The following is a 12950-nucleotide window of genomic DNA, read 5'->3' as shown; positions in this document are numbered from 1 at the left end:
AAAATGTAAAGTGCACACAGTCCTTCACTGTAAACATAGTGTAATGGATTGGTAATTAATCAATATGTAGTAATAATTCAAAGTATAATCAGATACCCCTACACATTTTTTTTGTTATTCTTTTGATTGAATTCTTTCCTTACTAATATGACTAACAGACAATACCCCTTTCCAATGAGATTTAAGCTTTTCTTCGCTAGTTATATACCACACCTCTAGATGGCACTATGCCAGCAGTGATGGGGAGAAGCCTTGATTCTGACAGGGAGAAATCCAAATCATTAAAGGATTCGTCAGAACAACTTCTGTATAAACCTGTGTCCGGCTGTCTCCTTATTTTATCACTTATTTCAGGTGGGTAATCTCACTGAATACGACACGGGGTAACTGTTAAAGCATTTAGGAAGATGCAGAGACTGTGGTAAATGCATATCACGTTTGTGTAGTCATTATTTTGAAGTCCTATGAATGTTAATGTGCTAATGAATGCCCGCAAACGATGGTATGCTAGTACTTGGAACAAAAAAAAAAAAAACAGGTTTACTAAGGTGAACAAGAGAATCATTTTGAAGTTATTATTATTGCAACCTGCAGGAGTGTACCTGCTGGTGCCTAAACTTAACGAGTTGGAATGCCAAAAGTGTCATGTTTATTGCACCGTTCTAGCGCCAAATAATAAGAGTGCGTCACAGTTTTAAAATGGCGTCCCCCGTGAACTTTCATGCACGCCATGTATGATCAGTTGAAATGCTGTCTTTGTACAACATTGCAATGTTCTGAAAGCAAGAGTCACGCATTTCTTAGTGAAGAGTTAAACAATATTCCATGTTTTACTGCTCAGTTATTTGAATGGGTGTAATGTTACTGGTTTATGTTTGATGTGATGGCACTATTGGTCATATGTAAAAGCTAAGTTAGAGAATGATGTTAAAGGGAAATAAGACAGCAAGCCACAGGAATTTATTATTTCAGTTTATTATCTGATTTGCATATTCTAAAGAAGATGGGATCAACTTAAGTAGAGATTGTGCCCTTGTGAGGCTGTGTACTGAAGAATGGACTGATGATGAGGAAGAATGCTTGTTAAATTGATGAGTTATAGGGAGAAATCAAATGATTAAAGGATTCGTCAGAACAACTTCTGTATAAACCTGTGTCCGGCTGTCTCCTTATTTTATCACTTATTTCAGACAACCTGGCGGAGAGAGGTAACAATAACACACTTTCAGTAACAGAATTTAAGCCTATATAAACACTGACTCGCACATGCAGTGTTGCCAGATACTGCTGACATTTTCCTGCCCAAAATATGTTCAAAACCGCCAAAATGCACTTAAAACCTCCCAATCTGGCAACACTGCGCACATGCTGCTTCTCTTGAACGTATACACCGAAGTAAGGCAGAAGGTAGTTTGTCGACATCACCTCAAGACGACGCCGACGATTGGTCAAATTTGCGGGAAAGTTGCGGTGATTGGATATAATTGCAACACCGCCCTGAATTCATGGGGATTGGCTGAATTTGCGTTGAAGTTGCAAATCGCAACATCACAAAATCCTGGAGGGTCTGAAAAAGAAACACAGTAGTAACATGAGGAGAGATGAGGGACAAAAAAGAACACCCCCCCCCACTATGCTCCTGTCAGGAGTACAGTGTGGGAACATTTAAAAAACCTCCGCACATAAGCACACAATAATACAAGTACACTTTAAAACATGGGACTTGGGGGGGGAAGGGAGGGTGCAATCAGGGGTGGAGGGGAGGAGGTAGAGGTAACCCAGCGCAAGCAAGCAGCCGTCCGCTCCTGCAGCCATGAGGGCGCTGGTCACGCACCCGCTTGTCACACTGGGGATGAAAACGGCAATCGCGGAAAGTTGGACAAGGAATGCGAGAGCGTCTCCCAGCAGTGACCTTCAGGGGGAAATGTTGTCTTAGCAACAGCCTTAACCGAGGCCGGTGCTGTCTCAGGGAGCCGAATGTCAAGAAGATAGAAATTGTTTGGTCTTTCCAGATGCAGTCTTTGCACATCCACACCGCTCGTGCATATCTGTCCATTCTGTCGGTTCTGTTCAAATTGGTCTCCAAAATACTTATTCCTTGCAAAGCCGAAAGCTTCTCCAAGATAACAACCATATTGTGGTTCAAGTTCTGAATAGCCACAGTCTGAGTGCCGACAGCTTTGCCCACCGCTTCAATCATATCGGGCAGCTTTGTGGGGCTTTGAACAGCTGTCACCGTTGTCTGATTTCCTCGATATGCCAGGGCAATGCCTAATCCAATCAGCAAAAGTCCTGTAATCATGGTTCCGAATAGGTAGATATCTTCAGTGTCCTCCATAGAAAGAATCGCCAGGCACACAACCCGCCACCGCTCCCACGCGTCCATCGTGTAACCAGCCGCGAACGTTCCGGCAGGACTGGCGGGTTCCCCTGAACACAGACTTCTCGTCGAGAAAACTGTGTCCATTTCGTTAGGAGACCAGTTTATCAATTCCATGCTTTTTTTTTTAAGTTTAGAAAGTAATGCAGGGAGACTCTCTTCAAAAAGTACAGCAGACGAGACGAGACAAAGAAGCACAAGCAGGGAAAAAAAGGAGAGAGAGGGAGAGCAGAGAAAATGCAACCGCCTTCCATGGAAGCACGGAGAGAAAAATTATATTATATATAGATAGATATGAGATAATTATCTATTATATATAGATAGATTTTTTATATATATATATATATATATATATATATATATATATATATATTTTTTTTTTTTTTTTTAATTTTTATATATATATATTAAAAAAAATATAGGGGCGGCACGGTGGTGTAGTGGTTAGCGCTGTCGCCTCACAGCAAGAAGGTCCGGGTTCGAGCCCTGTGGCCGGCGAGGGCCTTTCTGTGTGGAGTTTGCATGTTCTCCCCGTGTCCGCGTGGGTTTCCTCCGGGTGCTCCGGTTTCTCCCCCAGTCCAAAGACATGCAGGTTAGGTTAACTGGTGACTCTAAATTGACTGTAGGTGTGAATGTGAGTGTCAGCCCTGTGATGACCTGGCGACTTATCCAGGGTGTACCCTGCCTTTCGCCCGTAGTCAGCTGGGATAGGCTCCAGCTTGCCTGCGACCCTGTAGAACAGGATAAAGCGGCTAGAGATGATGAGATGAGACACACGTGTGTGCGTGCGTGCGTGCGTGCTTTTCTTGCTACCTCAAAAACTTACAAAACATGCTGAAAGTTCAGCTTTAACATAATCATATAATTATATTCAAACTCACATTGTTGCATTTTAAAAATTGGAAAGAAAATAATAAAGGTTTTTCAGTACAGGTAAATGTGCATAATATGTAACATTACATTTTTACGTGAAAACAACCTAATTATTCAGGATTATTCCTTACTTCTGTTAAAGAAATTAATATTTTCACAATTGATCAATAAAGAGCGATCATTCTACATTAGACTGCAAAGTTATCTTATTACGTTAAATATTTTAGCAGATACATGTAATTTTGTATGAATAACATTATATGTATGTGTACATGTGAATAAAATATAATGTGATTGTGCTAAAAGGTCATTCTTATGCATGGTTGATTGCGTATGCTTAGTTTTTATTAGGGGGCCAGAACGTACTGTTAAGCTGGGCATACAGTGTGCGATTTTTTCAATCGCGGTATTCAGCTGCTGCTCACACTGTACGAGTGAATCACAGGGGTAAACAGCACGATTCCTGTTCTCACACTATACGATCAGATGCTCGGATGCGATCTGACTGCTCACACTGTACTTCGATACACGACTCGTCGGATTCTTGTATCTGGAACAGCAACGTGAAAAAGAAGAAGAAGAGGAAACCGGAAGTCTCTGTTTTCTCTTCCGTATCTGTGTTCGCGCATGTGTAGTGTGACAGGTTGAGGTAAATTGGCTCGTGACACTGCTTCAACAGTGCAATAGCCTCACAATGGGCGACCAGGATTTCAAACAGGTTTGATTTTCATCCGATCGATCGAGAGGAGGTCGTGAGGTGTTAATCGCTTGTCGTTACCCCATGTATACTACACGATCCGAGATGCACGATTGAGCCAAAACTCGGCCCAATCTCCAAAATAGTCGCACGAGTGAAAATCGTGTTAAAATCGGGCCAAAAATTGCACAGTGTATGCCCAGCTTTAGGGGTGGTGAGATTAAGATCCAGAAGCAGAACACACAGGCAGTCCAATAAATAATGAGATTTAATCCAGGGAAAGGGCGTGGCAAAAAAGGTAAACAAACAAATGGCAAAAATAGCCCAGGGCCCTGTACTACGAAGCGGGTTTTCTGGCTTACCAGGGTAACTTCGAGAGTAACTTGATCACGTGCAGCGTAACTTCCCGATTAACCCATACTACGAAAGTTGGCTATGTTCAAACCGAGGTATGCTGCCATGGCAACTTACGCTGCATCTCAAACCTGCTCGTCTCAGGTTATGTTCTTGGTTAACCCAAGGTTTTCGATTAACCACACCCTTTTTAAACACCACCTCTCCACTGACATTTCCTCTAGAGACAATGCCAGTGTACCTGGATGGCCCGTGCGATATCGGAGTGCAGATTAGAGATGGGATTTATGGCTCTTTGATGGGATCCGCATCTTTGTGATCCGTTCTTTGAAAAAAGCCGTTCAAAAGACTGGCTCATTTGGCTCTTTTTAAATATTTATTCAGTTTTAAGAAGACAGCATCTAAAGAAGCCAGATCCCTCTGCTTAGACAGTGACATCAATATTTCTGGACATACCTTTTATATAAAGCAACCTAGACTTACATTATTGTAACCCCTAAACACTCATAAATAACCATTAAAAAACAATGAGGGCTTCAATGAATGTCCATGCAGAACGGCTTTTCTGTAAAAAAAAAAAAAAGAACCCACTCAAGAACATAGTTACCAAGAACGCAAGAATATTTTGTAGAAAAACACTTGTTTTACAAAAATATTTAAGTCTGAGATACAAAATAGATACAACTACAATAAATATAACACAAGAACTAGTTATCACACAAGAACATTTTAATAGAAAAAAACAAACTTTCTATATTAAAAATATTGAAATTATAACAAAAATAGATACAACTAAACAGTCAGATAAATAGATAGTTATAACAAGAACACGATTATTTTAATAGGAAAAAACAAACTATTAATGCAAAAAATATATTAGAAAAATAGATACAACTAGACAAACAGATAAATAAATAAAATACACAAAAATAGAACAAACAAAATGACGATAGAATAAATTAAATGAACGTCCATGCAAAATAGTTTTCCCACAATATTATCATTAATATCACACAACATTATAAACTATATACAAAACAATTTGAACCATTAGGCAAACAGATAAAACTTGAATAAATAAAAGGCAAATGAATGCTTGCACGCGCGCGCACACACCATTATGAATGATGTTTTTATATTTCATTTTCACCTGTTGCCAGGTGCGTTTGGCACTGCTGTTGCCTCTGAAATGTTCACAGGACATACACCAACTTAGTCAAAGGGACTGAACAGTCAGTCATCCTAATTCATGTGACTCGTGCACATATCAGCTTAAGTAGGCTACTCCATGAATTTACCATACCAAATTTTATTCAGGATTTTTCGGACATTAAACAAGCTATATATGACTGGGGCCATGTCGAAGGACCATTTTCTGTGACTTGTGATTGATCATGAAGCTTTCTCTTATCCTATACTTCTGTTCTGGAACATGTAGAAGGGAGAATGTACAGTGGTGCTTGAAAGTTTGTGAACCCTTCATAATTTTCTATATTTCTGCATAAATATGACCGAAAACATCATCAGATTTTCTCACAAGTCTTAAAAGTAGATAAAGAGAACCCAGGTAAACAAATGAGACAAAAATATTATACTTGGTCATTTATTTATTGAGGAAAATGATCCAATATTACATATTTGTGTGTGGCAAAAGTATGTGAACCTTTGCTTTCAGTATCTGGTGTGACCCCCTTGTGCAGCAATAACTGCAACTAATGTTTCTGGTAACTGTTGATCAGTCCTGCACACCGGCTTGGAGGAATTTTAGCCCATTCCTCTGTACAGAACAGCTTCAACTCTGGGATGTTGGTGGGTTTCCTCACATGAACTGCTCGCTTCAGGTCCTTCCACAACATTTCGATTGGATTAAGGTCAGGACTTTGACTTGGCCATTCCAAAACATTAACTTTATTCTTCTTTAACCATTCTTTGGTAGAACGACTTGTGTGCTTAGGGTCGTTGTCTTGCTGCATGACCCACCTTCTCTTGAGATTCAGTTCATGGACAGATGTCCTGACATTTTCCTTTAGAATTAACTGGTATAATTCAGCAAGCATAATGATGGCAAGCCGTCCTGGCCCAGCTGCAGTAAAACAGGCCCAAACCATGATACTACCACCACCATGTTTCACAGATAGGATAAGGTTCTTATGCTGGAATGCAGCGTTTTCCTTTCTCCAAACATAACGCTTCTCATTTAAACCAAAAAGTTCTATTTTGGTCTTATCCGTCCACAAAACATTTTTCCAATAGCCTTCTGGCTTGTCCATGTGATCTTTAGCAAACTGTAGACGAGCAGCATTGTTCATTTTGGAGAGCAGTGGCTTTCTTCTTGCAACCCTGCCATGCACACCATTGTTGTTCAGTGTTCTCCTGATGGTGGACTCATGAACATTAACATTAGCCAATGTGAGAGAGGCCTTCAGTTGTTTAGAAGTTACCCTGGGGTCCTTTGTAACCTTGCCAACTATTACATGCCTTGCTCTTGGAGTGATCTTTGTTGATTGACCACTCCTGGGGAGGGTAACAATGGTCTTGAATTTCCTCCATTTGTACACAATCTGTCTGACTGTGGATTGGTGGAGTCCAAACTCTTTAGAGATGGTTTTGTAACCTTTTCCAACCTGATGAGCATCAACAACGCTTTTTCTGAGGTCCTCAGAAATCTCCTTGGTTCCTGCCATGATACACTTCCACAAACATGTGTTGTAAAGATCAGACTTTGATAGATCCCTGTTCTTTAAATAAAACAGGGTGCCCACTCGCACCTGATTGTCATCCCATTGATTTGAAAACACCTGACTCTAATTTCACCTTCAAATTAACTGCTAATCCTAGAGGTTCACATACTTTTGCCACTCACAGATATGTAATATTGGATCATTTTCCTCAATAAAAAAATGACCAAGTAAAATATTTTTGTCTCATTTGTTTAACTGGGTTCTCTTTATCTACTTTTAGGACTTGTGTGAAAATCTGATGATGTTTTAGGTCATATTCATGCAGAAATATAGAAAATTCTAAAGGGTTCACAAACTTTCAAGCACCACTGTACTTACGCATTTACCCGATCGGCAATTCGTTGCCAACATGCTTGCCGCTCCTTATTGGCAACCGCTGTGTTAGATTTTGCTCTTAATGTTGTTTTGAACTCCTCGTAGCTTTGCATTATGACAGCGCATTCTTCCTCCGTGAAGTACGGCGACCGTGCCATTGTGAACAGTGGTGATTTGCACTGATAACCTCCCCTTTAATGTGAACACGCATTAACCCTGATTAGGTTAACACAGGTTCAACAAATCAACTTCATAACTGGCGTCGTAGTACCGTTTAACCCCAAACAAGATAACCAGGTTTTGTCAACCCCGGTTTAGCGGGGGAACCCTGGGTTACTTCTGGGTAGGTTGACCTCCGTTCGTAGTACAGGGCCCTGGTGCAAAGAGACAAAAAACTTGACAAAAACACGAGACAGACAGGGACAAAAACTCTAGAGCCAGCGCTCGAAACTAACGGTGTCCCGACGTCCCGGGGACCATAAAAAATGTCATCGGGACACAAAATTATCATATCTGGGACAATGGAAAAAAATAGATCTAGAAAAAAAGTTCTACATTAATATTATTTACAAAGCCGTAAACCATACGTAGACATTCACCTAATTTGTCAATTTTAAAACGTTAACAGCGAAAAATACATTAATAGCTACACTTTCGATGCACCTGCATCAGTAGGCTACAGAGCAGCGCATTCTGTTCTAGAATCTTCGTCCGGAGTCCGCATTATATGGACTTGGAATGGAATTGCTACCGCACACGCTGCGCCGACTCTTGCCAGAACAAAAATGCTTAAGTGGTTGAAGCGGACCGCCCGCGGGGAAGAAACTGAAAGCCGAGACATAACGTCTCCGGGACCTTCAGGATCCAAAGTGTCATCGCCTGTCAATGTGGTAAGTTATTTGTGATTATTAGGTTATGACTTATGATGCTATGGTTAGGTAGGAACTACAGTGGATAGGGCTGGTCTGCAGGCAACGCTAGCAACTGAATGAACTTAATGAATACTGTTAGACACGTTATAAAATACAACAGGAATGATGTGGATGATATTGACGGAAGATACCGTTCAACAGAATAAGTGAGTTTTCTTGGTGTCTTTCTAGTTCAGAAAGTTTAGTCAGTCAGCAGCACAACTAGGCTAGGACCTGGCACTATGTTGATGTTGCTAACGTTTGCACCCACGTTTCGGCAGCGAAAGTTCATAAAAATGGATAACGGTAATGGATAACGCAAAGTTCATAAAAATGGATAACGGTAATGGATAACGCAAAGTTCATAAAAATGGATAACGGTAATGGATAACGGAAAGTTCATAAAAATGGATAACGGTAATGGATAACGGAAAGTTCATAAAAATGGATAACGTTAATGGTGAAAATTATAAGTTGGCCTTATAAATGCCAACAGATATTCAAGGTATAAGTAGATGAAATGAACATAAAAGGGGTCTTATTTTCAACTAAAGTGTACTGCAGATGTAGTGAGTTGAAACATTTTCTGAATGAGCTAGTTGGCCCCTTTAAATAAATGGGTATCTATTCATACAGTGAGATCACCAAAGTTTAATAAACTGAAAATGCAATAACTGTAATTTTGAAGTAGATGATGTATAGGACATGTCACTTGTGTTTTGTGACTTTTATTGTAAAAATGATATAAAGGGTTCAAAATCGCATAGTTACAAATATAATAGTAACTTCTTATGATATTAACCACTGGTTATTTCAGAGAGGAAAAAAAATGGGGACACTATTGCTTCCATTCGGGACAATACAACACAGAATTCGGGACCACTGGGGGGGACAAAGAAAAAAAGTTAATTTTGAGCCCTGTCTAGAGCAAAAAAAAAAAAACACAAATAAGAAAAAACCCTTGGAGCAAAAACCATGAACTAGAAAAAAAAACCTTAGTACAAAAACCATGAACTAGAAAAAAAACCCTTGGAGCAAAAACCATGAACTAGAAAAAAAAACCCTTAGAGCAAAAACCATGAACTAGAAAATAAAACCCTTAGTGCAAAAACCATGAACTAGAAAAATAGCTTGAGCATGAAACACAATAAAGGCACAGAAACAGATAGAATAGCAAAACGAAACGTTTTAGCAAAGTCAGGGTCTGAAAACGGCTTATTTGTACACAGCAAAGAGAACCAGGGCCCTGTACTACGAAGCGGATTTTCTGGCTTACCAGGGTAACTTCGAGAGTAACTTGATCACGTGCAGCGTAACTTCCCGATTAACCCATACTACGAAAGTTGGCTATGTTCAAACCGAGGTATGCTGCCATGGCAATTTACGCTGCATCTCAAACCTGCTCGTCTCAGGTTATGTTCTTGGTTAACCCGAGGTTTCCGATTAACCACACCCTTTTTAAACACCACCTCTCCACCGACATTTCCTCTAGAGACAATGCCAGCATACCTGGATGACCTGTGTGATATCTGAGCACAGATTAGAGATGGGATTTATGGCTCTTTGATGGGATCTGCATCTTTGTGATCTGTTCTTTGAAAAGAGCCGTTCAAAAGACTGGCTCGGTTGGCTCTTTTTAAATATTTATTCAGTTTTAAGAAGACAGCGTCTAAAGAAGCCAGATCCCTCTGCTTAGACAGTGACATCAATATTTCTGGACATGCCTTTTATATAAAGCAACCTAGACTTACATTATTGTAACCCCTAAACACTCATAAATAACCATTAAAAAACAATGAGGGCTTCAATGAATGTCCATGCAGAACGGCTTTTCTGTAAAAAAAAAAAGAACCCACTCAAGAACATAGTTACCAAGAATGCAAGAATATTTTATAGAAAAACACTTGTTTTACAAAAATATTTAAGTCTGAGATACAAAATAGATACAACTACAATAGGCAAGGCAAGTTTATTTATATAGCACATTTCATACACAGTGGCAGTTCAATGTGCTTTACAGAAGTAAAAGCAAAACAGTAAACAATAGAGAATAAAATTACATAAAATAAATGGCAAGAAATATAATAAGAATTAAACAATAGTAGAAATAAAATAATAAAATGAAGTAGAAGTTCAAATAGGCGGCATGGTGGTATAGTGGTTAGCGCTGTCGCCTCACAGCAAGAAGGTCCGGGTTCGAGCCCCGTGGCCGACGAGGGCCTTTCTGTGTGGAGTTTGCATGTTCTCCCCATGTCCACGTGGGTTTCCTCTGGGTGCTCCGGTTTCCCCCACAGTCCAAAGACATGCAGGTTAGGTTAACTGGTGACTCTAAATTGACCATAGGTGTGAGTGTGAATGGTTGTCTGTGTCTCTGTGTCAGCCCTGTGATGACCTGGCGACTTGTCCAGGGTGTACCCCGCCTTTCGCCCGTAGTCAGCTGGGATAGGCTCCAGCTTGCCTGCGACCCTGTAGAAGGATAAAGCGGCTAGAGATAATAATGAATGAGAAGTTCAAATAGGGGGAGAAAAAAAAAACAGCAGAATAAAATAGAATAAAAGTTAAGTAAATTTGAAACATGCAGAGACTGTAAAAGTTATAAAACATGTAAAGAAGACAATATTAATTATTTAACAGAAAGCATCTGAAAACAGCTTGGTCTTTAACCTAGATTTGAAGCTGCCAACAGCAGGAGCATTTTTAATGTCCTCTGGCAGTTGGTTCCATAGCTGCACTGCATAGTAGCTAAAAGCTGCTTCACCATACTTTGTTTTAACAACAGGTTTTAATAGTAAATTTTTCTGTTTCGATCTGGTAGATCTGATTGGGTTTGGCCGCTGCAACATATCAGAGAGGTAATTGGGCCCTGTACCCTTTAGAGATTTGTACACCAGCAGCAATGCTTTAAAGTCAATTCTGTAGCTTACTGGAAGCCAGTGAAGGGACCTTAGAATTGCAGTAATGTGCTCTGTTCTTTTTGTTCGTGTGAGAACCCTAGCCGCTGCATTTTGAACCAGCTGAAGTCGTTTGATGGTCTTTTTTGGCAGGCCTGTGAAAAGGCCATTGCAGTAATCAACCCTACTAGAGATGAAGGCATGTATCAGTTTTTCCAGATCATTTTTTGACATAAGTCCTCTTAGTTTGGAAATGTTTTTTAGGTGATAAAATGCCGTTTTAGTGATTGCTTTCATGTGACTGTCAAAGTTTAGCTCGCTGTCAATGAAAACACCAAGATTTTTAACCATTTCTTTAGTTTTAATCCCTTTTGTGTCAAGAATAGTGGTAATCCTGAGTCTTTCATCTTTTTTTCCAAATAGAATTATTTCTGTTTTATCTGTGTTCAGTTGAAGAAAATTTTGTGACATCCAGCTGTTGATTTGATCGATACACTGGTAGAGACATTCAAGGGGGGCATAATCATTAGGTGATAAAGCAAAATAAATTTAGGTGTCATCTGCATAGCAGTGATACAAAATTGAATTGTTATTGATAATTTGCCCAAGTGGGAGCATATAAAGGTTGAAAAGTAATGGTCCAAGAATCGACCCCTGGGGGACACCACAGGTCAAGGACATTGACGTTGAGGAACAATTTCCCATGGTAACAAAGAAGCTTCTATCTTTTAAGTATGAATTTAACCAATTGATAACTTTACCAGTCAATCCAACCCAGTGTTCAAGTCGATATAGCAGTATGTTGTGATCAACAGTATCAAAAGCTGCACTGAGGTCCAGTAATACCAGGACCGATGTTTTGCCTGCATCAGTATTAAGACGTATGTCATTTATAACTTTAATCAGCGCTGTTTCAGTGCTATGATTGGCACGAAATCCTGACTGAAAATTATCAAAACGGCTGTTTGATATCAAGAAGGCAGTTAATTGATTGAAGACAATTTTTTCAAGGATTTTCCCGATGAATGGTAAATTTGATATTGGCCTGTAGTTATTTAATACTGAAGGATCCAGATTATTATTTTTTTAAGTAGGGGCTTTACAACGGCTTTTTTCAGGGACACAGGAACAACGCCAGTCTCTAGGAATGTATTTATAATTTGAAGCACATCTGTAATTATAAGATGAAGAACAGACTTAAAAAAGTTGGTGGGCAGAATGTCCAATTCAGATGTTGAGGAACTGAGATTTTGTACAGTTTTTTCAAGAGTCTCATAATCAATTAAACAAAATTCTGACATTGTGTTGAAGTTATCTATCTGTGTCATTGGTGATTGCAGTTTTTAAATTTTTTGCAACTGAGATATATTATGAGCAATATTCTGCCGTATTTTATTAATTTTACCTATGAAAAAGGATGCAAACTCATTGCATTTATTAACTGAGAGAAGTTCAGGTGCTAATTGTGGTGGGGGATTAGTTAGCTTCTCTACTGTTGAAAATAGCACACGGGCCTTGTTCATATTCCTGTTGATGATGTTGGAGAAGAAAGACTGTCTTGCTTTACGAATTTCATAATTATAATTACAAAGCATCTCTTTATGGATTTGATAATGGATGTGAAGTTTAGATTTGCGCCATTTTCTTTCAGTCTTTCTACATTCTCTCTTTAGCAGTTTAACAGCTGGGTACTGCTTCCATGGTGCTTTCTGCTTATCATTGACTCTTTTGATTTTGAATGGAGCAATATCATCCATAATTTGGGTCATATTTAAATTAAAAATTTCC

The 12950-nt window shown here is 39.4% G+C and overlaps 1 pseudogene; it reads left to right on the top strand.

Annotated features, from left to right (window-relative positions):
* The first annotated feature begins 266 nt into the window (after positions 1–266).
* LOC132898098 (somatostatin receptor type 2-like) overlaps positions 267–12950 on the top strand; it is a 37819-nt pseudogene continuing 25135 nt past the window's right edge.

The sequence above is a fragment of the Neoarius graeffei genome, chromosome 14 (genome assembly GCF_027579695.1).
Source record: "Neoarius graeffei isolate fNeoGra1 chromosome 14, fNeoGra1.pri, whole genome shotgun sequence".
In the NCBI taxonomy this organism is placed as follows: Eukaryota; Metazoa; Chordata; class Actinopteri; order Siluriformes; family Ariidae; genus Neoarius; species Neoarius graeffei.
Note: the sequence above shows the minus strand (reverse complement) of the source record. Positions and strands in the feature narration are given on the sequence as shown.